Source organism: Callithrix jacchus, chromosome 8 (genome assembly GCF_049354715.1).
Source record: "Callithrix jacchus isolate 240 chromosome 8, calJac240_pri, whole genome shotgun sequence".
NCBI classification, from domain to species: Eukaryota; Metazoa; Chordata; class Mammalia; order Primates; family Cebidae; genus Callithrix; species Callithrix jacchus.
Genome location: NC_133509.1, coordinates 135,955,055 through 135,978,412, shown reverse-complemented (window position 1 = coordinate 135,978,412; position 23,358 = coordinate 135,955,055).

Here is a 23,358-nt window from a genome sequence, read left to right as displayed (position 1 = left end):
CTGGCCCAGGCTTCTAAAGGTCTCATTCCTTCGTCTCTGCAGCCTGGTGCCCTGCCAGGCAGTTGGGGAGAGGCGGGCCTCGCTCTGTGGGGTGAGCATGGGTTCTCAGGGACTGTTAGTTCAATAGAAGCTGAATGCATGAAATCTGAATACACCCTCACAGTTCTTGTCTCGTGGTACATTACCAAGAGCCCAGGAGCCTCGGAGGGCCAGCAAGCCCCTTGCTCAGGCTGTTTGCTGCCATTACAAGCGCTCCAAGAATCCTGGAGAGGGAGGATGTTGGAGACAAAGGGACTGTTGCCCGCCTTTTAGGTGACCCGCCTTTTAGGCCGCTCTGTGCCGGGCACAGGCAGGGCAGGTGGAAACCACATGGCAGCTGTTGGGGTTTTCTGGGGGAACCAATGAAGTGACCCCTCCATGGAAGGGGCAGTCTGCACCTGCTGTTTTCCCCAAGCCCTGGGAAGATGCAGCCTCAGTAAAAGCTAGGCACCCCCCTCACCCGGGCTCTCTGCAGCTGCCGCCCCCCTTCCCCCTGGACCCGCCAGGAAAATGTCAGCGCCTTGAGGGAAATGGCAAAGGGAAGATGACAGCAGAGAGCAGAGAAACAACAGCCCCACCTGACACAGCCAGGAGCCTTCAGGGAAGCGGCAGGCAGCCCCCACTTCCTGGGCACTCAAGAAGCCCTGTGCCCCGGGACTGCCCACGGCCCTCCCAGGGCTCTGCCCACTCCTTCCTCCCTCATTAGGGAAGATGCCGTGGCCCAAACGCAGGTGATCTGTTCCATGCAGCCAGCACCCCCGAGAGTCCAAACCGGTTGTGGGGCTGAAGTGGGAGAGGCAGAGAAGGCTGGCGGAGAGGCCGGGGTGATGGAGGACCAGTCAGCTGCCGGGCTCTGCTCTGGCAGGCTCTAGTGTCTCTCTCAAGAACCCAGGTCCTCTTAGGAGGATATTGAAGCCCAGAGGGCTTCAGGTGACTGCCTCAAGGTCACAGGCATGGGAGAGCTGGGCCAGTGACTCAGTGTTGGAGGGTGGGGCCCTGGCAGCACTGAAGCCACCTTTGCCCCCACTCCCATCCTCAGGGTTAGTGCCCAAGTTGGGGGTGAAACCCAGGCCTCTTCCCTAATGAGCTGGCAGGAGTGGGCAGAGCCCTGGGAGGGCCGTGGGCCGTCCCTGGGCACAGGGCGTCTTGAGTGCCCAGGAAGTGGGGGCTGCCTGCCGCTTCCCCGAAGGCTCCTGGCTGTGTCAGGTGGGGCTGTTGTCTCTCTGGGGCTGAAACCCGGGCAGCTTCAGAAATTCACTGACTTCTCGGCATCCCTTCTTGAGGCTTGGAAACGTCTTTGTCTTTTGGAATACAAACTCTCTTTCTGTGCAAAAAACTCCACTCAAATTATTGGGTAGTGTGACCCCAGCCTTTTTAGTCAGATGTGTCACTTTCTCTGCTACCCACCAAAGAGGGGGTGTGGCCAGCCGAACAGTCCCCAGACAAATAAGTGTGGCCATGAGGGGACTTGGGTGTGAGTGAGAGGGCTCATCACTGCAGGGAGAGGGCCGGGTCACCTTTAGTAGTGATCAGGACAGACATAGAGAGTCCTGTGGCTGTGTGATATCAAAGTGACCCAGGGACAGCTGCACAGGTCTCAGTGGCTTTGGTCTTAGAAAGAACCACAGGAAATCTGTGCTTCAAAGAGAGTCGGGTCCACTCTGACCTCAAGCCTTTCTTCTAGCCCAGGAACGGATACAGCACTCACCCACCAGCAATCCAGGGCCCCTTGCTGTTTCTACCAGTACGTGCTTCTGCTGCCCGACTCCCTCAACTCTTTTACCACATCCAGGGGCCCTGACCTCGGCTCTGGCACACAGAATGCCCCCACTCCTCAAATGCGTGTCAGAGTGTGTGCACAAGCATGTGACGGGGTGCGTGCAGTCATTTAGAAATGTGCATATGCCTTAACCCATTGGAAGTCATGTCAGGAGAGCTGTGAATTGGTGGCAAAGCGAAAGGCGGGGCGCAGCTACCAGAGTGAAAGTGGAAAGTGGGGTGCAGCTAACAGAGTGAAAGTGGAAAGTGGGGTGCAGCTACCAGAGTGAAAGTGGAAAGTGGGGTGCAGCTACCAGAGTGAAAGTGGAAAGTGGGGTGCAGCTACCAGAGTGAAAGTGGAAGGCGGGGTGCAGCTACCAGAGTGAAAGTGGAAAGTGGGGCACAGCTACCAGAGTGAAAGTGGAAAGTGGGGCACAGCTACCAGAGTGAAAGTGGAAAGTGGGGTAAAGCTACCAGGTGAAAGTGGAAGGCGGGGTGCAGCTACCAGAGTGAAAGTGGAAGGCGGGGTGCAGCTACCAGAGTGAAAGTGGAAAGTGGGGTAAAGCTACCAGGTGAAAGTGGAAGGCGGGGTGCAGCTACCAGAGTGAAAGTGGAAGGCGGGGTGCAGCTACCAGAGTGAAAGTGGAAAGTGGGGTAAAGCTACCAGGTGAAAGTAGAAAGTGGGGTGCAGCTACTAGAGTGTCAGTGGAAGGCGGGGTGCAGCTACCAGAGTGAAAGTGGAAAGTGGGGTAAAGCTACCAGGTGAAAGTAGAAAGTGGGGTGCAGCTACCAGGGTGAAAGTGGAAGGCGGGGTGCAGCTACCAGAGTGAAAGTGGAAAGTGGGGTAAAGCTACCAGGTGAAAGTAGAAAGTGGGGTGCAGCTACTAGAGTGTCAGTGGAAGGTGGGGTGCAGCTACTAGAGTGAAAGTAGAAAGTGGGGTGCAGCTATCAGAGTGAAAGTGGAAAGTGAGGTGCAGCTACCAGGGTGAAAGTGGCGTTGGGTCACAAGGCCCTTTGCTGGGATTTTCGGCTCAGACAGACTCAGGGAAGGCTGCTGTGTGGGGCCTGCCAGTCCCGGGACCCCCACTGTACCCCAGGCCAGCCTGGGTCACAACACAGAGAGCTGGCCAATGCTCCTCAGCACTACATAGCCTGCCCTGTGACCCCGAGCTCATTTGCCTAAGATGTGTCTGAGGATGCCCAGCCCCAGTGACCCCCGTCTCCCTCCCTGCTCTTCCCAGGCAACCAGCTCTGTGGTGAGCACAGGTCACGTCCCCAGCTCTGAACACTCAGCTCGGTGGCCCTGACTTGAATTTCTACTTCTGTACCCTCCCATGCAAGCCTGTGGCCCACGCCTCTCCCTTACAGCTCCCACAGCTCAGAACACAGCAGAGCAGATTCCCAGGGTCAAGGATGGAGGCTGCTGAGGAACGGGTCTGGGTAAGGTTTAGCTTGTGACCTGTGGCTCTGGGGACCAGAGCATGAACGACGTTGGCACAGGCTGCTGCTCTGAGCTTTCTAAGAGTGAAAACAGACTGGTGCTGCTTGAGGTTCCTGTTTCGGTTGGGGGATCAGGAGGGCATGCCCAGAGCCAGCAGCGTGTGCAGGCTAGAGCATCAGGGCAGGTCCCTCGGCTAGGGTGACATCCGGGCTGCAGGTGCACTGTGACTTCAGGATGGGTGGGGGTCCTCCACAGCCATGGCTCACTGAGGGGAGCCCCAGTTTAATGTGAACCTAACAGGCACTCTAATCCTGCCTAGGAGGAGGAGGCCAGAGACAAGAAAGCCACAGGACAGGAAAATGACAAAGGCCAATCTTAACCCAGGTCCCCCCACTCTGAAGGCCATACCCAACAGATCCCATTTTACTTGCTTTACTTTTTAATTGAATTTTTAAAAAAACCCCAAAAACAAAAAACTAGCATTCCCCTGCCACACCCCCGACCTGGTGTGGGCACCTTGGGTTGGCAAGGCCACCACTTTCAAGAGTAGAAGTGTTTTACAGCGGGAGGAGTTGGCCGCACCAAAGGAGCTCAGGAGAAGCTGGTCTCAGGACCAGCAGGAGTACCAGAGGCTGTGAGGCTTTGCCCAGCGCTGGGCTCCCCTGAGGGTCTCCCTGCAGGTTTCCACCACGAGCCAAAGCCACTCTCCCCTGTGGGGTGTATGATGCCAGGCAAGGGGCCTCTCCAGGCCTCAGTTTCCTCCTCTGTCATAGGCAACCGACCGTCCATGTGGGGTGCCACGGGGGCTGCAGAGGGAGGCTGGAGAGATGGTGCCCCTCCCCCTACAGCCCTCAGCGAGACAGTGGCTGCCTGGCTACCGGCTTTGCATTTACAGCAGAACAGGGAGTGAGGTCAAGTGGGGTGCCCCCTCCCCCTGCCCAGCCAACCCAGACCCAGGTGGTGGAGCAGGGCGGCTCCGGGGAAAACAGTGAGTCACCGGCGGCCAGAGTGCGTCCTTCCCCACGCCGTGGCAGGTTTCATAGGTAATGATGTCATTTATGAGGCTCCCGCTCAGGGCCGTGTCTGAGTCAGCCAGGCTGTGTCGTGACCAAGCGGAGGCTGGCAGCACCGAGGCGTGGGCACGGGCTCTGCCCCTGGGCTCTGGCCTCTGCCCCTCATGGGGCCCAGGCTGTCAGCCCCAGGTCCGGAAAGGGCAGGCAGTGGGGAAGGGGAGCAGTCTGAGGCCTCGGATTGATGAAGAAGCATATCTTTTTGTGGCCCTGGCTCCTGCCTTGGGACGTGGGGCTCCCATGCCATGGAGGGGCCCAGGAGTGAGCCCCTACTTCAGGAGGTTGCTCCCAGCAAAGTGCTCATTGGGCGAAGGCCAGTGACGTTCTGTGTGAATCCCTGATGGAGGCAGATGGCCTTTGTGGTTAAACTTCCCGATTCACAAACATCGTCTCTGAACATACAGACACACAAACATATTTACATCTTTATAATGTGTATTTATTATTCAAATTGCTTGACAGCAAGTGTCTGAAAACGAAGAGCAGGAATCCCACTGTTCCTGCCCGGTCCCGCCGTCCAGCTGGGAGAAGGGTAGGGGCATCTGCTCCTCCACTTAGTCCACAGCCACTCGGCACTCATCCCCAGCACAGCCCGCCCCATGCCACGGCAAAGGCTGCTCCTGCCCTGCTGACCGATGTGCCTCCAGGGACTCAGTGGAGGTTCTGTAAGAGGCGGGGAGAGCTGGGGGCTTCTCCATGTCCCCAGGGCTCTCCTTCTTCCCTGGTGAGGTGGGAGAAGCCGCAGATGGGCGCTGCTGAGGAGTGGGTCTGTGTGAGGACCAGGCCATGACCCGTGGCTCCCAGGACCAGAATGTAAACAATCTTGGCACAAGATGTGCCCGCTGGGTTGTAGGCGGAGTCAGTCTTCTCCGAGAACCGGGACGGGTCTGGAGTCTTTTGAAGCAGGAAAGGAGATCAGAGGAGATGGTGGCAAGGCAAGGACTGAGACTGTCAAGATGGGTTTATCCAGGCAGAGCAGCCACTGAAAGGGGAGAAGGAAGAGAGAGTGTCGGAAGCAGCACTGGGTGTTTTCCTGGGGTCTCTCCACTGTGCCCCATGATTTCTGAATCACCAGGCCCGCTGGCATGGGGGTCTGCAGCCCATCCTCACAGAATGAGCCCCTCTCTGCAGGCGAGGATCACCCTGACAGCCGCCTCCCAGGACAGACAGCTTGCAGACACCCGGCAGCTGGGTGTCACGCCATCCGCCCCTCTCTCCCTTTCCTTCCAGCCTTTCCTCTCCCAATCAGCCCCCTCCCCACCCGGTCCCCCCTTCTATTTTTCCTGGCTAAAACCAGCCACAGATACCACCACACCCGGAAAGAGATAAATAAATAAAAGAAAAACAACCTCAACTGTGAAAAGCAGTCCAAATCTAAATTTTTTCCGGCCTGAGTTAATTACACTTTAAATTGGCATGTTTACTGATCGGGGAGTTTCAAGTTAACAGAGACAGCCCCCCCTCCCCAACTGTTTGTACAGTAAAACTCAGCAGGCTGGCGGGCTCCCCCAGGCCTTGGCAGGCCCCGCCGCTCCCCTGCCAACGACACAGCATAACAGAAACATCTATTTTTGAGTGTTAGAGAAAACGAAGATCTCACAGATGGCGGGAAGCAGCATTCTGGATGGTTTCCTGCGCCCAAGCTCTGTGCCCCTTCTCAGCAGCCTCTCGCCCCAGGAAGACCAGGGCCTTTGCACTCTAGAAACCTGCAAGCTTGCTCCCTTGCACAGGCGCCTGTCCGCCTATCCCCCCGTCGAGGGCCCGGCCTGGTCAAGGCTCCCCACTGTGGCAGTGTTCTGTTGGCTTTGACCCCTCTATCTTCGAGCAAGGCTGTGTGGGGTGCGGAGGGGGCTCTGGGCAGGAATCAGGAGTCCCTGACTCATTCATTCACTCAACACACACTGATGGGGTGGGGAGCTACACCAAATAAAGTGGTGGCATGATCTCTGCCTTCTCGAGACCAACCCTAATAACAGGACTGGGTCTCCCCTAGACCCCAGGTACCTTGGAAAAATCCCATCCCTGCTCCAGGCCCAAAGAGAGACCACCAGCAGACCTGCTGACAGATGCAGTCCGAAGGAATGCCTCCGAGGGCCAGCCAGGCTCCCAGCTCCCAGCAGCATCTCTCAGGGAAGAAGTGGCCTGATGTGACCGCCCCTGCCCCAGGCCTTCATTCATGGTTGGGATCAACCACAGGCTCTGCCATGGGACGTCCAAACCCTGAGGACCTGTTGGGGGCCCTGTCCAGTGCTGCCCGCAGAGGGGAGACAAGGCCAACCAGCATCTGGACTTGGTCCTGTGCCAGGTACCAGGATGCCACTATGCACAGATCGGAAACAGCCCCTGCCCCCGCAGAGCTTGCAGTCTGAGTAGGGAGATACCTGCTCATCTAAGAATCAGAACAATGCATATATGACTGCAAATTCAGATGCTGTACCTGTGGAGGATGAATCAGGGAAGACTTCCTGCAGGAGGTAGCCTCCGAGAACCCAGCTTGTCCTTCCCTGATGTCCCTTCCATTCCCAGTCCCCAGCCTGGCGCTCACAGAGCCCAGGGCCTATGGCCTCCGGGCAGGCAGTGCAGCTGCACCGATACCCTTTGCTGGGATAATGGGAAAATGATGAACGAGGCTCCATCACCCTGCTTCCTGGCCCTCAAGCCCATTCCTGTCCATGACAAATGGTCCCTCTACCTCCACAGGGCCTTTTAAGCAGCCTCAGCTGGGAAGCCTTGGCAGCACTTGGTGGAGATTTATACCCATCTTCCCCGGATTCTTCTTCGTTTTTCCGCTTCTTCATTCCCTCAGAGAATATGCTTTTATTTATTCATTCCACAAACGTTCTCTGAGTGCCTCCTGTGTGCTTCCTCCTGGTGATAGAAAGATCAGCTCCTGAACATACTCCTGTGTCAAACAGCTGCTTTGCGCTGATGTCTGTGGTCAGATTCCATCCAGGGAGATGGGCATGAACCGAGCACCTACCATGAGCCAGCACCGCAGAGCCAAGGGCCCTGGCTTCCAAAAGCTCCCCTATGGGGTGGCTGAAACCCTAGCCCCTTGGGTACTCAGGTCCCCACTTGGTGTTTTGCAGCCTTTCTTGGTCTGGGTCACCTCAATTTTTACAAAGAAAGAAGCTGCTTGTTTATCAGAGGTGGGTCTAGACCCCAGAGTCTCAACCCCAAAGTTGGGGAGACAGTGCTCAGAAGAAAAGCCCCAGCAATGCACCCTCCCTTCTGTGGACCTGTGTTCTTACCTATCCAAGGGTATGAGCAGAGAGGCGGGACAAGAAGGGAGCAGCCCTGACATTCGGGGTTCTCTGAATCCTTGAGGACCCCTGAAGGCCGTGGGCTCCTTGGGTCTCCAGGACTGTACCAGCCAATGTGTCTGTGCAGGGGGATGGTACACAGACAGAGTGGGGGCAGTGTGGGGAGCACCTGGGCCCACCCAGGGAAGATCAGCCAGATGGTCTCAGTGCTCCATCCACCTTCACTGGGTCTTGTTCACTACATGCAACCAAGGTAGTGAATTCAGCCCTAACTGCCATCAAGTGGATCGAAAAACACAGGTCAACATGGGTCTTTGGTATTTCAGGAGCCATCATGCTCTGAGTCTTCTGACAAATCAAGCAGCCCTCTCCCCAGGCCAGACAGGTACCGAAGCATCCCATTTCATAGGTGATAGCACCACGTTGGAGAGACGCTGGGTGGGTACAAAGAAAAAACCACGAATATTCTGACAAGCCAAGTCTTGGGGAAAGAGAGCCTACCTCATCAGGTAGTACAAAGAAAACAGGCCCTTTTGATGAGTGATCTGTCTTCCTTAAGCTCCTGCAAGCAGGGTGAGTGAGAGCACACCGCCTGGAGCCAGACCTGCCCACCTCTGGCTGGGTGGCCTTGGTCCAGTCACTCAACCTGCCTGTGCTCCATTTCCTTGACTACGGAACAGAAACTGTCCCCTCACAGCCCCTGTTGGGGCCCGGGACCAAGGCAAGCCCCCAGTCAGGAAAGCTCTGACATTTCCTCCTGTCTCCCTCTGAAAACAATAAGGAAAGGGGAATGCAATTTCCCAACCACGTCTAGGAGACACAGCTGGGATAAACCAGCCCTCGAGGTGGAAAAAAGAGTGCGCCTTGTGAACCTGGACCGGCGGCAGGGCTTACACACCGCCTTGGAGACGGAACAAGTCACTGACCCTCTGGCTGAGGGGTCCACAGAGACTTCCACCCTGGCCACCTGGGGGACACACGTTCTCATTTGGCTGATCAGATGAGAAAGTCCCTTTGCTTATTTTTTCTTTTCCACAAACAATAGAGAAATCATTTTGCTTTTAATGAAATCCTGCTTCAAGTGGCACAGGGTCGCTGTGCTTGGGTCTGAAATGAGCAGGGAACATGCACTTTGCCGAAAGTCAGGCTGACACCAGACTCAGGCATGATTCTCAAGTGGCCAGTAATGCACCCAGTACTCTCCCTGAGTGGTGGCCTTGGAGCCCCGGGGCGGGGTGACCGTGCCTGTTAATGCGGCTCTGTGCGGATGGCTGCATTGAAGCTATTAAATGAGGCTAATGTCACTCCCCCCCATACACACATTTAATATATTCCAAAGATGTGTAGATGCATTAACAGCAATTTTCATCTCCAAACGTTCCCATTTAGCCAGTCCCATGCATAAAATATGAGCCCTAACACCACACTCCAGCCTGTTGCGGATGGAGGTCCCTGGAGCATCTGGCTCTCAGCACCGTGGCGTTTGCTGGAGGGGCTGGGTCGCGCTCAGCCCACGTCTCCAGGGAGACACGGGGCCTGTCACTTCCTCTGGGGCTTTGGTGCCCCCATCCCCTGAAAAGTGGAAGGCAGAACCCAGACCCAGCTGACTCTTGCCTCCTGCAACAAACTTCAGCCTCTCAAATGACATCCTGGAAGGGCAGAAAAGGCTGGAAAACCAAATGGCTTTGAACAAATGGGACGAATTTCTAAAGATCGATTAACATAGTCATGTACTCAGTCGCCGCATCTTATTGACCGCCAGCTTTGTGCACAGCACCTGCCTGGGGAGTCACCTGATCCGGTCGCTGCCTTTGAGGACTCCATTAGTCAATCAGCAAACACTCACTGTTTGGCTACTGTTTCAGCAGAGGATAAGAGAGAGAGAGAGAGAGAAAATTATGCCATGAGAAATCTCAGTCTAGGTCACCGAGAAATTAACATTAGGCAATTTCAGAGAGCCGTAAGCGAGGAAGAAAACGGTAATGGGCAGCTGGTGGAGGGGTGACCTGCTGAGCAGGAGACATTGCATCCCCTCGGGAATCGTGAACCCCTGGGAAAGGAAAATGCAAAGGATGTGGGCCTCTGAGGAAGGAAGGGCCGGAGCCGGGACAGGAGGCCGCCGAGGGCAGAGCAGGGCTGCCCAGGACCCAGCTCCGGAAGGAGGGGTGTGTGCAGGGCCAGAACGAACGATGGAAACACAGGGCATAGGCTGTGGCTCCAAAAGAGGAGGGGGGCGGGGAGTCCTCGGACCATTTTGGCACCAAGCCCGAGGGAAGGGGCCCAGGGAGGCGCTCTGGGCAGTGCGGCTGAGCAGCAGCTGGACTCTGCACTTGGAAATGCTGTCCCTGGCAGAAGGAGGGGGCCCTGGAGGGAGACCCAAGTGGCCAGAGGGGCTGGAGAAGAGGGGTGCCAAGGGAGAGTGGGAGCAGGCAGCCCAGAGGGACGGTGCCGGGGATCCCCACTCCCATGCTGGACAGAGAGGAGCGGTCCAGAGGAGGAACCCAGAAAGCGGAAGGCAGGCCCAGGGCTGCCACTTCCAAGGCAGCGACGTCTCAGCCAGGGATCGATGAGGACCTCCCGAGCCTAGGAGCTCACTGACAAATGGCCCGTGATGAAGGACAGCCTTAGCTCACCCCTTGGAGGTGCTCCTGAGGTGCCCGTACCTTCAGCCGAGGGTACTCCTCCATTCCCCTGGGCATGAGCAGCATGTGCTGGAGTCACTAAGTTTCCAGGTCAGCTGCAAACAGGCCTTGGTCATCTTGCCATAATCTGGGCAGGCCGGGGGTACAAATATGAGCATCAGGTAGCTGAAGGCCAGCCCAGCCTGGGGGAAGCGCCAGCCAGAAGCGAGAGTGTGGCAGGTGCTCCTGCTGACACTGGAACTGGGGCACATCCAAAGCCCTCCAGAACAGAGTGGAGCTGACAGGTCCCGACAAAGTCCATAGGGTCCACCAGCACAGAGGCAGCCGCTGCCTGGAGCCGGCAGCAAGGAGGAAAGCGTCCCAGGTGGGATTGGATGCCGGAAAGAGGCTGACTGTATAATATTCATCATATAGAAAGTGAACACCTCACAGCCAACCTATTTCAGGAACCGCTGAGCAGTGCCGACTCCAGGAAGGAGGCTTCTTCCTCAGTGACGAGCCCTGTTGCCAGCCACCCACCTCCAGGTGGAAGTCAGGTGCACGCTCAGCTGCCAGCCATGCTCCTGGAAGCCCACAGGGCGTGCATCCGGCCCTCCCCGACACCAGCAGGCACAGGAGTCATGCAGCCAGGATCTGATACTGAACAGAGGTCGATCACGTCTTATGTGTTATGATTTCTGCAAACGCACCACAGGCCACCTCCCCTCACGCACCACGGGGAGCAGCACGTGCACACACGGCCACCTGAGGCACCGGCTCCCACCCAGGGTCTCACAGCACTGGGACAAGGGGAAGGCAGCCCCGGTGCAGGAAATGCATGCAGCTGTCCCCAGCACCCTGGTGAGGGGTAGTTGCCCTTCTAGCTAGATGCCTTCCAGTGGGACTAGCTCCCCGGAGTCCTCTGCCCCAATGACACTAGCCAAGAAAAACAGACTGAGCCCCGTCACCCGTCACTCATGCTCCTCAACTTCATGACCGTCCCCCACCCCAGTGCACATCCCCAGCATCTTCCCCGAAGTCCATATGGCCCCAGAAAGCTCTCCCCAAATGGTTTGATGCCGGGGGTTGGGGAGAGGATGAGAAATGTCATGCCAGCCCATGCATTCACGTACCCGGGAGAGGTCGCCTCAAGCACGGCGCCCACACCACCGGGCGGTAGCGGTACTGAAAACAGGCCATCTGTGTTATATTCGTCATTAATAAAAGCGAACTCATCACAGACAACCTCTCCTCAGGTACCCAGAGTGCCGTTGGCTCAAGAACATAGCTGCTGTGTCCCATGGTGCCAGCGTCGCCCCCGGGAAGCTGTCCTGAGGATGGACGGGACACCAAAGGTGAGAAGACAGAGAGACAGGAAGCCAACCCCCGCCCTGCCCAGACAGGCCCCCACTGAGGCCGCGACACCAAAGCACCCGTCCTGCTCCCACCCTCAAAAGGGCTTGTCTCCAACAGGTCCTCCAAGGTGAGATTTGATACTGAGAAAAGATCAACCATGTATTATTCGAAATCAACAAAGCGAATATAACACGGTCGATCTCTCTTCAAGTACCAGGAAAGGCGCTGAGCTGAAGCGCGGTCGGCTCCTGGCACGCAGGCCCCGCGGGCTGCAGCGGGTACGGACGGCTAGTGGACCAGGTGAAGTACATTAGAAACAATTACTTTCCAACTGGTCGACCATCCATCCCCTACCCCAGAACGGTGCTGATGCCGGTGTCCTTCCCTGAGGTGCCCCGGCCTCCAAGACGGCCTCCCTGGTGGAATTTGATACCGAAAAGGGGTTCACCGAGCAACATTCGTCGTCTAGATGCAAAGTTGCTCGGGTAACCTCTCCCCAAGTACCATGGAGAGGCTCAGATGCTCGGACGAAGGTGGATGCTTGCAGGCGGCCGTCCTTGCGGAATATCCTCCCCCGAGGGCAGCACAAGGTCTGGGCATTCAGGGACTAGAGCCTCACGGTCTCCAAGGACATTCCCAATTGCCAAGTCCAACCATGCCCACCCCTTCCAGAATGAAGCTGGAGACTCTCCCCAGGAGTTGAATGCAAGACGCAGGCAAGATCCTATACTGAAAAGAGGGCACCTTGCCCAAGATGAAGACGAAACCCTGCTCGCACCCACTTTTCATTCCCAGACCCTGAGAGGGGGTGACCCTAGGGACCCTGCACATGCAGAGAACCTCCCTCCTGGCAGAGGATGCCTTTGGCAGGAGCTCTGGGGGCACAACGCCGACCCCAGACCTGCATCCTTGTGGTCTCATCAGCACCATCTCCAGCCCACAGAGGCATGACCCGGCACCCCCCAAAGGCTGGCTTCACAGTTATCACCAGCCGGCTGACCCTCTGATTAGCCTCAGAAAGAAAATGAGACCTGAAACATAAGGGACTACAGGGATAGATGCAGCAGAAGAAAGCAGGTGAGTCACAGATGTCCTGTCTTCACCAGGGTCGTGGCAGCCCTGACCTCAGAACCCACCCTTCCCCAGACTTGGGACACACTCCTGGAGGCTCCAGGGTGCCTCCTGGAGCAGGCAGCCAGCGAACGTCGGGCCGGACGACGGATGCCACCAGCAGAGTCCGGATTCTGTGCCCACCACCCATTCTGTGAACTTTGGAGTGGGACCGACAGCAGAATCCTTTCCCTGACGTTGGCGTGAGTTCGGAGAACTCTCTGCATCTTGCTACAAGTGGAGCAAGAGGCCAGTCATGCGAGGCCTGCCCTAAAGAAAGAAAAGATGCCACTGACAACTTCGCTGCAGGAGCCACAGGCACTGGCCTGCATCAGAGCCTCCTTCCCCAGGCGGGCAGCACCTCCCACAGCGGTCCCGAGGATGCCCTGGACGTGAGCAGGAGTGGAACAGATGACAGGCGCCATGAATACCATCAGGCCTGTCCCGTGGGAGTCCCCCACGCACCTACCCTGGAGAGGGCTCCGGCTGCTGGCTACCTCCTGAGGGTGCTGCGGCTTCCAGAAATTCTCCAGGTAGGTTTTGATCTGAAAAGAGACCCATGTGCAATGCTGGTCACAAACAAAGCACGCCAGCAAACAAGCCCTTTCCACATCCCCGGCGAGGGTTTCAACCTTGGAAACATCACCTCCGGAATGACTTCCCACACAAGGCTCAGCCACCGTGACCCAGTGACATACAGCACCAAGGAAAGGCATGTCCTTGGGGCCAGTCTGGAGCCATGAGAGGTGGCCACGGCAGAGTCTGAGGAAGGACTAAACCCCGGAATGTTCCTGGCTTCCAAGCAGTCACCTTGGACGTGTCAAAGAGAAGTATCTTGGATCCCCAAAAATCACTAAGGAAAAGTCAAGCTGGAAACTGCTTAGGATAAAGCAGCCTCTCATTGCACTCAGTCACTCCTCTGCACACTGAGATAGCTGTAGATCTGATTTGCTTCCTTTGGAAAGGCTCATCAGAAACACCATAGGATGGGATCATTTGTCCCATAGGATGTGCACATTGTCTCCAGAGCATTCACTGCGTTAGGGACATGCCTCACCTGATCCAGTCTCTCCCGGTGTCCCTCCATTCCCACGGAGGGTTCTAGGCGGGACGCTGACTCGCTGCGGCCCGGAAGCCCCCTCCCTCCTTCTGCCTTTCCTTCAACTTGTCCCACCTTTGCAGACCAAACCAAGGGACTTCGTACATACACGGAATGATGCCTCATGTCTCCCTAAAATGTATAAAACCAAGCTGTCCCTTGACCACAAGACTTCCATGTCACGGGTGTAGCCTCAACCTTGGCAAAATAAACATTCTAAATTAAGGGAGAGCTGTCTCAGACTTTCTAGGTTCACAGAAGTGACTGTCCTGAAAGACCCAGCCCCACCAAGTGGTCCTTCTGCTTCCCTCCAGAGTCAGCATCCCGCCTAGAACCCTCCGTGGGAATGGAGGGACACCGGGAGAGACTGGACCAGGTGAGGCATGTCCCTAACGCAGTGAATGCTCTGGAGACAGTGTGCACCCAGATCCCCGGGGGGACGCCTTACCAGCCAGCATGTCGTGCTTGAAGTCAGCATGCCTCTCCAGGAGGCTCTCGGAAAGGTTTGGGGGCACCAAAAAAAGGTCACCTGCATAAAGGGGGACTGTATCCCATTTTTTGACCCTAGGTTCCTCCTGACCCCACCCACTCCACTGTGAACACACACAAATTCAATCATCTTCACCAGAACTATACCAACGTTGATTTTCATGGAAACGTGTTTTTCAGAGCGAATTCCATGACACTAATCCAATTCCCTGTTTAGCTTCGACTGTGCTGCTGAGCTGTTTTCATTTCTTTTATTTCCCTTGTTATTTTCCCCAAATCATTTTCATTAGGATCAATTCTTTTCCATTTGAAAATCTGAATGAAGACTGGGTTGCCTCAGTGTACCCTCGTCTGTATCAAATACTCCTGTTGATTGCTGCTGCCGCCCGCGTGAATTTCCTCCCGTGGCTGCCACGTCGCTTTCTGTTTCCCCAGGTCAAATGTCGCAGCCGCAATGTTGTCAAGAAAACTGGATTCTTCTGCCAATTTGTAGTGAATTGAACACATTTAGCACTGTGCTGTTTCAGCTGTTTTTCATTTTATTTTGTGTTGATTATTTTTATCACTATTATTTAATACAAATGGGATGAGATCCTGATCGCCTCTGTTTGTTTCATAACCCAGGAGAAAACTGGGAACAATATTTGGTTGGGGGATAGAAAGAGAAAAATAGAGATGAGGAAAGGCATGGAAAAAAACGCAGTGCTTGTGAGCCCGACGGAGGTCTGGGGCTGCTGCCTTGTCACAGACACTGTCAAGTGTGAGCTCTTTGTTTATCTACAAGGTCAAATATCTTTCGAAAAAAACTGGTGCCGTTGAAATGTCTTTGGGATTAACACAGCTAAAATGGTGATGTAAAGAGAGAGGGTCCAGGGTAAGAGCTGAAGCTGACCATCCTCAAGCCCTGTGGATGGGAAGCATCCTCCCTGGGCCGTGGGGCCCCGCCCCCATCATGAATGAAGCTTGTGTTCTCTGATGGACATCTGTTCTCATCCACCGCAGAGGGCAGACCACCCACGTCTACCCCCTCCATTCTTGCTCACGGGAGGGGTGTAGATGCCCCTGAGCTTGCCGCTGGGTCCCGGAAGCCATCCCAAGCAGGATTTGATACTCAAACAAAAGTTGCCTTTGTGTGATTCAACATAAATAAAGCGAATTCACCAAGGGCAACCTCTGCTCAAGGGTCAAACGTCAGCACGGGCAAGAACACCAAGATGCCTCTTCACCAAAGTGGCATTGCCTCCGCGGCCTCCCTGCTGACTCCAGCTGCATGCTCGCTGGCTCACTCTCTCCCCTCTTGCTCTCTCTCTCTTTCCCTCTTGACTGGCACTACCTCTAAGGAGCCCCCCAGGCGATCCGAACACGGTTGGTCAGGGACCAGCCCCTATAGCCCTGGAGCAAGCAGCGTGGGCGAGGCCAAACGCACTTGTATCGTGGGTCTGCCCAGGCTCGGGCCAGCCGCTGGTCACTTACCCTAAAGAAGCAGGGACACCCAGGTTCAGCTCCAGGGCTGGTATCTCCTCTGGAAGTCCCTACAGTGGGATTTCACACAGAGAAAGGGGGGTGCTGCTGATAAATCACGTGACCATGGTCAGTCCAGCCTTCAGAGGGTTGGAGGAGGACCCGACCTGAAGGCTGGTAACTCCTCTTCCAGTGCAGCATCCTCAGAGGGTGGGTGGGGCTGTGTCACAAGGAGAGCATAGGTTCAGGTGACTGTCTTCCATGTACTCCATTCCAGGAGGCCTCAAAGAGAGTTCAACCAAGGAAACCGGTCACACTGCCATCCATTCATTCATTCATTCGGCATCACACCTGCTGTGCACACCTGGGGACACAGCGCCAGGCAAGACAGACAAGGACTCTGCCCTCAGGGAGCTTCCATTCTACCGGGAGAGGACAATGAGTGAAGATGACGTAAGATTCATATAATGACCATCCTCAGAAACAATGCTTATCCTGCTCTGCTACCTGCCAGACGCTGTCTAGTTGCTTCTCATGGAGCACGGTTCCACCCCCCCCACCCCCGCCGTTAACCCTGCTTTACAGAGGAAGAAGCTGAGGCCCAGAGAGCTGACAGGTGAAGGGGCTGGCCCAGGGCGCACAGCTGGCAACCTAAGGTAGTAATGAATGCCATGAACAATTCTCGTCTTGCACTCAGAATAACCGAGTCGTGCCACGGAAACGTGTCTTTAAACAGCAACATTCTCACTGCCGAGGAAACCCTCCACCTGCCGCTTCCCAAAGGTCACCCAAAGGTTAGGCTATTTGAGTGGGTAACGTGGATGCCTTCCATTCAGCAAGGAGTTCCTTTCCCTAAAATGTGCCGCCCTACCTAAAAACGTTGACTAAATGTGGTTTATTCACTAACGAGTCTTCAAGGAAGAGACTAAAAGACCACGGTGTCACCTAAAATGTCAGCATCAATTCTGGGAATTCCTCCTAATGATGGCCAGGACGTGTGCCAAGGGATGTAAGTCACACAGAGAGCGCTTGCCGCGTGGAGGTGACCCGCTTCCTTACCCTGCTCAGGTGCCGGCTGTGACGTTTCCCAAGAAGAATTTAGTACCGAAAGGAGATTGGCCATGTAATACTCATCATAAATAAAATGAACACACCATGGACAACCTCCATTCGAGTACCTGACTTGGGCGCTCGCTTCCAGTGCATCCCAGTAGCAGCCCTGAGGGCGGGCGGGTTACCGCGAGTCAGGAAGGCGGTTACACGCCACCCCTGAAACATGCTCTGCAGCCCGGGCCGTACTGCATCCCGTACTTGCAATTAGCACCTCTCGCAGGAAGCCATTCAGGAAGGGACGTGCCACAGCAGATCGTCTGCAGAGCACCATCTGTGATATGTGAAGAGAGGGCAGCAGGGAAGAGAGCAGGACAGCATCTTGTCAAGCACACAGTGAGCCGACAAGGGGACTGCTGGCACTTCTGAGGAAACCATCAGGACGAGCAAGCAGGATGCCTGCAGGTGCACGACCCGCCGAGGGGCATGTGCACGCTGTCAGCTTTGCCATCCGTTCAGGTGTTCAGACACCAGTTCTGGCTCCTAAACTCGGCACCACCCGAGGATGCTTTAAGGCTAGAATTAATGCCTTAGAAAGGGTCCACTGTGTAGGATTGGTCACAAAATAAGTTGGATACATCATGGAAGACCTCTCCGCCAGGAACACAGAGTAGCTCAGATAGAAAAAGCCCCCCTTCTCACTTCTTCCCCAAAGCTGGCACCATCTCTAGAACCACCCCCCAGCCCCCCAAGGATGAGACACACACAGGGTTAGGGCCGGGGCACGCAGCCTTAGGAAAGCACATTCTCTGCTGGGTCAGCTATGGTCAACGGTCCCTTTGCTTACCCTGGAGAGGAGCTGACACCAAGGCCACGCCCTGAAGTGTGACTCCGCTCCAGGAAGCCCTCCAAGGCAGGATTTGGCACTGGAAAATAGGTCAACCGCGTATGATTCGTCACAAGTAAAGCGAAGGCAACACGGATAACCTATCTTCAAGTACCACATGCTAGCACAGACTCGGTGTCAGTGTCTCTTCTCCAAAGCTGGCCTCCTCCAGGAAGTCCCCCTAGGAGACAGGGAACATTGAGGGTTAGCAGACTGACTGCAAGAGGGTTGAGAAGAAAGCACACGTCCCGTAGTCAACCATTCCATCCCGCACCCTGCAGCCAACTGGACCTCAACACCTTTGTGGAGGTGGGTGCATATCTAAGCAGCACTGTCAGGGAGCCGGACGGTGGAGGGGCCAAGTGCACAGAAACTCAGCATTCTGATAGTAGCAGGACACATTCCCTCATCTCACATTAGCATCAAGGCTGACAGTAACGATCCTTTCCTTACACAGGCCTTGTTTCCAGGAAGCCCTCCAAAGCTGAGTCCACGACAAAGAGATTGACTTTACAATATTGATCATAAAGAAACAGCATTAAATGCAAACTGTATTAGACTATGTCATGGCACTGACCTCAGAATCATGGCCTCATCCCCAAAGGTGGGCATAATGTCCAGGAACCTTCCTAAGGATAGATTGCATGCTTGAGATTAATGATACAGTGTATATGGTTTCTAAAAATCTTCCATTGCTAACAGCAAATTCACATACCTGGCCAGTGGTGCTGACTCCCATGACCACCTCAGAAGTGGGCATTGCCAATGAGGCATCCTGCCAGGGTGGAAGCTGACACCGAGGAGGAAGTATCTGGGTAGGATTGTTTTAAATAGACAAATGCACAGTGCAAATGACAACAGGCTGACTTGCAGACAGAGATGGCAGCAAGGGGGCCAGATGACAGACTTTCTGCTCCTTCAATGCATCATGAAATGAACAAAGCAGATTATTTCAACAAAAAAAAAAAGACCAACACCTGGAGTAGAAAAGTGCTCAAAAAATAGAGGAAATCCTTGAAACAAAGGAACAATTAAATCTACTCATCAAGAAGGCATAATATGATTCAGAAAAACTAATGAATAAAAATAGTGACTGGTAAAGTCACCAACATTCAAGACTAAAGAAAGAATTAGGAAATCTAAGCAGAAAAAAAATAATTTACCCATCCAAGGGGAAAGCAGCTGTCCACACACTTGTCCACAGCAGTGGTTTAACACCAGAAACCAGTGGAGCAAAGTTTACAAAGTTCTGAGGGAAGGAACTAGGGGCCAAGAATGTCATGCCAAGTTTACCGATCATTCATCTCAAAGGCTCCACCCCAGCAACAAGAGCTGATAGGGAACCCTCTCTTGGACAGATGTTGAGAAGTATTGGATAAAATGCAACCACGACCAAAATCAATTGCCAAATAAACATGCAGCTGCAAGGCAAAATCCTCAGGTGTTAATGAAAAGAATCAGTTCAGAGCAACATGTGTGCAACCTGCTACTGAGGAACCTAGGGGGTGCTGTGCTGGCTAAAGGCTGCTAGGGTCTGTAGTCAACTTCAAGTATAAGCAGGATGAAAAGACACAACTTTGGGTCCAGGAGAGGTCGATCCAGGAATGGAAAGGGAACCAGAACATTTTATAATGGCTAGGAATGATGAGAGGGTTTGTCACTTCTAGGAGGTGGATAGAATGAGGTCTCCTGTGAGATAACAAAGCTCTAGACAAAGATATGATGAGGATTTATGTCAGCCATACATCTGGGACTCCTTAAGCCAACAAAATGAGTTGAAAAGTGGTACCAACTGATAAATTTGTTGGGGTGCTAGGCAGCACCAAATGCAAACTCATGTGCCTAGAGATTAAAACAAAACAAAAACACCTTAGTGCTCAACTGATGTAACCTCACAACACAAAGTTACAAAAACCATGAAGAAAAGCACCATCATGAGAGTCAATAAATTCAACAAAGAAAGGGGCTTGTATCTTTAAAGCTGAGAGAAAGTACACAATAAATATCTTTAAAGTGACTAAATAAATTAAAAAGAATTTGAAATCATAAAGGCCAAATAGAACAGAATGAAAAAAAAAATTGACAGATGAGAAAAGATGTAAAAGCAATGGTCAGACATTCTCAGAGCTGAAAGACCTCATGGAGTATAGTACCCCAAAGTCTTTCCAAAAAGGTTTGTGAAGATCATTAGATGAAATAGTTCAGCCTGGCAGGGGCTGTAAAGGCTACATGGAGAAACCACATTAAAACAGCTAGTGAAAACCTCAGTGCAAAAGACAGTGGACAATATCTAATAAATTTCTGAGAAAAACCAAGTAGGCTGAGACTTTTATACCTAGCTAAGCTGTCCCTTGTGTATAAAAGGAAGAGATACATATTCTCAAATGCACATAACTCAAGAGTAGTGTCTATGAGCTATTCTCACAGAAACCATAAGACAATTCCATAGAGAGATAAATTAAAGTTAAAAACTAAAGAATGGAGAAACCTCAGTTTAAAAAACAAACAAAAAACCTGTGGTCAGAAATGAATTCACTTAAACATAGAACTATGGCTAAACACCTGCAAGAATTATAGATCTAGATAAATTGCAGATATTTATACCGTAAAACTAAAATGTATAACTGAAAAAAGCAAGAGGTAGTAAGTGATAAGAATGCTGACTTCTTTATCTTTCTGAACTAGGGTTGAAATTGAAATAGTTAAAAAACATAACAATCCCAATCACTTAATTTTTACACACTCATTTTTCTTAATTTTATAGGGATCTTTCAGGAGTTGCTACATCTGGTGGTAAAGCAAGAAACATATATCAATCATTTCAATCTCCTTTAGCTTGTTCTTTAGAGAAATTCAAGGAAAATTATAGTTCATACATATATATATCTTTTTTGGAGATGGGAGTCTCACTCTGTCACCCAGGCTGAAGCGCAGTGGCACAATCTCAGCTCACTGCAACCTCCAGCCCCTGGGTTCAAGCAATTCTCCTGCCTCAGCCACCCAAGTAGCTGGGATTACAGGTGCCCACCATGACACTCAGCTAATTTTTTTGTGGGTGTGCTTTTAGTAGAGACGGGGTTTCACCATATTGGCCAGGCTGGTCTACAAACTTCTGACCTTGTGATCTGCCTGACTCAGTCTCCCAAAGTGCTGGGATTATAGGCATGAGCCACCACACCTGGCCCATGGTTAGCAGTTTTAATAAAATGATTAGGTACAGTGAGCTCTCATATCTGTAAAATATTTTCTCTCTATGTCTGTCTTTTCTAATTCCATGTATGCTCAGACAGGTGTATGAAATTTCCAAAGTCCTTAATGGTTATTTCTGGGTGCACAGAGAATTGGGAAATTTTCCCTCTTTTTCATTTAGATGTTTCCACATCACTTGAATTTTATCATAAGCATGTGTCATTTTTATAAATATGGTAATAAGGTAGAAAATTATCCATTTTGAAAAGAAAAACAAGAAATTGAAAATGCAACTGTCCTCTCTCGTTGAATTTGTGTGGCCTCTGGATCAACATATGTGGTGAATTGCCCTTTTAGTGAGTCTCCACAAATGCTTAAATAGTTATGCCCCTTCCCTGAATTTGTCAGCACATCTAGGAAGTCCTTCCTCTACGACAAGATTTAATAGTGAAAAAGGAGAGAACTATCTATTGTTTTTCTTTAAAAAAATACAAAACCCCAGAAGCATCATGGGCACCACCACTTCCTCAGTCATGGAGGTCTTGAGCACAGGTCACATGCTTCCTCCCCAGGAATGCACTGGATGAGGATTTGGGTTGCTAGCAGCACCTAGCCATTAGTTCCAGGGGCACACACATGTTCAGGTGCACTGGTGTGGAACCAACATGAATATGGTGTCCCCTACATTGGCATCAGGTCCAAGAAGACAGCTGGTGAGATTTGATACCGAAGAGAGGTCGACCGTGTATTGGGCATCATTAAGTAATGCGAACTCACCACGGACAACCTCCCTCCGAATACCATGAGGTGGCGCTGCTCACAGCATCCCTGCACCTTCTGCACAAACTGAGAAGCTTGGGAGTGGCCTCTGAGGGTGGACGGGATCCTGAGGATGAGTGGACCAGGTGGCTCAAACCCAGGCTCTCCGGCCAAGCCCAGGTTCACCAACCTGGGATGAGTATGCACAGAAACACAACTTCCTGTGCTCAGCTAGCCATGCAGGTAACACTTAATAATTCAAAGATGTCAGCGGCACATGAGTCCTTAGAAATGAGGCAAACCACACTCATTTGCAAAAGCAGGCTGAGCACAGCCTCCTTAGCAAACCTGGGATCCCCTTAAAGGAATTCTCTGGAGGGTGTGGGGCTGCTATGGGTTAGTAAACCAGGGGTCACAGTCCTGTTTCTGTTGTCTTCTGTATCCCAAGGGCTAATAAAAGATGCTTCTAGATGCCCAAAATTTAACTCCAAGGTTGAATTTGATAGGAATAAAAAAGAAGTCAGCCATGCGTATTTCAATCTTAACTTTTAAATAAAAGTTAGAGCATCCCAACAACCTCTCTCAATTTTCCTGAAGTTGGGAGTGCCCCAGGAAGTTGTCTTAGGGTCAGCCTGGACTCTCAAGTTAGTAGGTTAGTCACATGCATCCTCAGGAAAAGCACCTGCCTCAGGTTCAGACATCCAGAAACCTACCTGGGAGGCAGCACTGGCGCAGGAAGCCCTCCGAGGCAGAATCTGACACTAAAAGAGAGGAGAGCCGTGTATGACTCGCTTTGAAGGATCGAATTCATCACGGCCAGCCTCTCTCCAAGTACCATAGTGAGCACTGGTGAGAAATCCATTGCCTGTCGTGCAGAGGTGGCCGCCCCTGTCAGGAGTCCTGTTAGGAACGGGTGGGACAGCGTTGGGTAGTGGGCCGAGCCGAGTGACATACACCCACATTAAGTGCATGCTCACCCGAGGCGCACTTACCTGAAGGGCGTACGGAGGGCGCTGCCTTCTCCCCAGCAGTGAGGGTGGAGTTCGTCCTCCCGGTCAAGAGAGGAAGCCATTGCATAGCTCGCTAGCTCTCGACAGGAGAATCATGGCTGCTTCCCACAGCCACATCCCCTCCATGGAGCCTCCTAGGGAGAGACAGGATGCTGGGTATTAGAGGGCGAGGTGACAGACCCAATACACCAGCACATGCTGTGGGAAGAAGGGTCCAGTCACACACCCGGGAGAAAAGCTGGCCAGCATCAGGTCCCTCAACAGAAGATAACATGGCATCCAATATCGTCAGAAGTCACTGCTTCAAGGAGGCTGTGGCAGTGGTGAAGAAGCTACAGGGCTGACTCATTGCATTTGAACTAAATGCACACCCCCAAGAGCACGTGTCATCCCGGTGCTCCAAGCAGCCACGGCAAGTCCATGGCCACTTCCCCAGAGTTGGTGGGTGCTCTGGAAAGTCTTCCTGGGGTGGGAGTGATGCTGAGGGTTGGTGACTAGGTGGCCCACAGGGTGAACACAGTGCACGCCCCTCTGGTCAACCAGTCACACACCCTGGACGGTGCTGACACCAACATCTCTTCTGGAAGTCGGTCTGGGGCCTGGGGAGCCTCTCTTCAAAGTCTTGTGAGGTGACGCTGGTGACAGAAGCACAGCTGATTCCCCAGTGGTGGCGAGACCCACGGAAAGGCCTCCTACAGGCGCATGGGATGCTCGGGTAATCGGGCCAGGTGACTTACAGCTAGGTCAGTGCACTGTC